Source organism: Poecilia latipinna, unplaced genomic scaffold (genome assembly GCF_001443285.1).
Source record: "Poecilia latipinna isolate Pla-1442-1.1 unplaced genomic scaffold, P_latipinna-1.0 Scaffold3457, whole genome shotgun sequence".
Classification (NCBI taxonomy): domain Eukaryota; kingdom Metazoa; phylum Chordata; class Actinopteri; order Cyprinodontiformes; family Poeciliidae; genus Poecilia; species Poecilia latipinna.
The window spans coordinates 44475-46994 of record NW_015116073.1 but is presented as its reverse complement, the minus strand read 5'-3'; the positions used below and the strand labels follow the sequence as shown (position 1 = coordinate 46994).

Here is a 2520-nt window from a genome sequence, read left to right as displayed (position 1 = left end):
CAGGTGCTTGGATCCAAGAACAAACTAATTTTAACAACAGGATCTCAATGGGTTGATGGAGTGGAGTTGATGGGAGTTTGTCTCTGTTCTGGGTGAACTCCTTAGACGGAAGAGCGGCTCAATCATGGCCCAGAAACACAACAGGATGTTTTTTTATGCAAACCTGAAAAACATTTTAAAAAATAAATACCAGTAAGTGTTCATATTTAACTACACAATGTAGTCAAAATCCAATAAACCCTAAACCAGGTAAACTTTTTGAGAGTTCTGCTTCAAAATAAATTGACAATATATCAGGAAATTAAATGTTTAAGTGAAACAGTTCCTGAACTGAAGTTACTAAGTAAGAGCAAACTGAAATATTTACCACTTTGAAAATGCATGTTAATATCTGAATATTCTTTTGAAAGTATGTAGCTCAAATCAACTTAAACTACTAACAAACACAATACAGGGTTTGCCTATTATNTGTAACAACATTAATACAAAAAATGAAGCACAGAGGTATTAGTTTATAAAAGTCCAGGCAAACCTAAATTTACATTTCAATAAGAAAAAAACAGCAGGGTGATGTAACTTGATAGCTTCATTTTTCTAAGTGACACAAAAATGAAGACAAAAAAGAGGAATCACTAAGGATAACAGATTATAGCAGCCAAGTGGAAAAATTGACTCATTCAACATTTATTATAATTATGAAACGGCAAAGGTACGATACTATATTTAGGGATTCAAGAAATAAACCCTTTACTATTCGTAGGCTGCTTGTTCTGTGGATTTTTTATGTGGAGTGGTGATACTTATACGACTGTAAAGAGAAGACATTGAACTTTTGGATTTTTGACAGGCTACTTGTGTTAACCGTGTTGCCCCGTTTTGGTAGAATGGAATGTGAGAATAATTTTTCGGTGGAAGTGATGCTGCCTTAGGTATAGGATGGGTGTTCCGGTTGCATATTAAGTGCATTTGATCTAATCTGTAATATAAACACTAAGGAGTTTTTGTTTTCAGATAAAACTCATAGAAGAGTTGCCTAAAATAATTTCATACTCCAACACAAACATATACATCAACACACACACTGACTTACCTTGTGCTGAATCGCTGCCTCTTTCAACCTGTTGCCCAAGTGGCGGATTCCCTCCCGGAGATCATGATTTTCCTCCAACAAATTATTCCAATGAATGAAGCAAGTACAGCTTCCTTTTTTAACCGCCATCTTCCGCTGAATCTTCAGTATCCTCAAGTTTAAAATGCTGGGCGGGTAAGTTTTCCCTGCGGATAGCCATGATCCTTTGTTGCCTTGATATCAACATGAAAATTTAAAAAAAAAAAAATTCATTCTACTGTACCTACAACGGAACACAACAAAAATTTGTTGTACCAGTAGTGCACAGATATTTTAACCTATGTATCATGATCACATTACATGTATTCATGTCTATAATATTACAGCTCTTTCAGCTATCACTAAAAGCAATAGGAACAAGAGGCAATCGGAAATGATCGACGTGGCCCAAATTTAAATGCAAGTACGTGACCACTACTTGTGTCTTAAAATGGCTTGTTGTGGGCTCAGTTCGGAGGTGGGTTAGTAAGCGCTAACTAACAGGGACATGACATGTCTTACATCGTTAGTCTTCAGGCCCTGCGCACAATGTTCATGTTTCCAGCAATCAAAACTCTTATAGTTCAACCAAAAAAAGGAGCATCAAGTCCCCTCCCCCTCTCTATATTTACACAAAATATGTACAACAAATTACAAAAACAGAAATGGTGAGTGAAAGTATGACGGGGCTTAAGGCAGGCAAAGAACAAAATTACAAGCAGGAAAAGGTTAAATCCAGAAAATTCTGGCAGATTACATGAGAAATTCTGTACTAATTGAAATAGTTTTTTTTTATACTTTAGTATTGGCATAGTACTTCAGAGAATACAAATAGGCAGAAACTTATAGTGTGTGCCTCTTAAGCTAAAATTTGACTATTAGCTTAAGAAATTTGCAGCTGTGGATATTAAATTTTGCTAAAATTAATATTGCGTTTATAACAGACTTTTGAAACGGAAGAAACAACATAGTTTTAAAATTAAATGGTATGTCTATTTTCAATTTTCTTTTTAGGAAAAGAAAAAAATCTTTCCAAAAATATTTGAATGTAAGAGCAGTTGCAGAAAAGATGAGTGATGGTTTCCTCACAGTTGTGGCAAAATGAACACAGTGGGTCTACATTTGGGTGATACCATACACCCCAGATCTAAATATTTTACTGCTAACAGGATAACATCTATGCAGAATCTTTAGAGACACTAATTGAGTCTTATTAGTTATTAAATATTTCTTCAGCAATAACCAAACATCTTTCCAGCAAATATTATTAAAGGTATTGTCCCAAAAAAAGTAGAAGTTGGTTTCCCTACATGATCTCTTATTATTAGTTCTCTAATACAGTGGTTCTTAACCTGGGTTCGATCGAACCCCAGGGGTTCGGCGGAGCCTCTGCCGCGGAGGTAAAGACACAC

At 35.3% G+C, this 2520-nt stretch overlaps 1 long non-coding RNA gene across 1 annotated transcript in view; it reads right to left on the bottom strand.

Annotated features, from left to right (window-relative positions):
• Nucleotides 1-6: 6 nt before the first annotated feature.
• LOC106941018 (uncharacterized) overlaps nt 7-2520 on the bottom strand; it is a 12891-nt gene continuing 10377 nt past the window's right edge. Inside the window, exons 2-3 of the long non-coding RNA XR_001423243.1 lie at nt 1091-1302; nt 7-163 (exon numbers count right to left, since the gene is read on the bottom strand). This is a non-coding gene — a long non-coding RNA (uncharacterized LOC106941018). The remainder of the gene's footprint in view (nt 164-1090; nt 1303-2520) is intronic.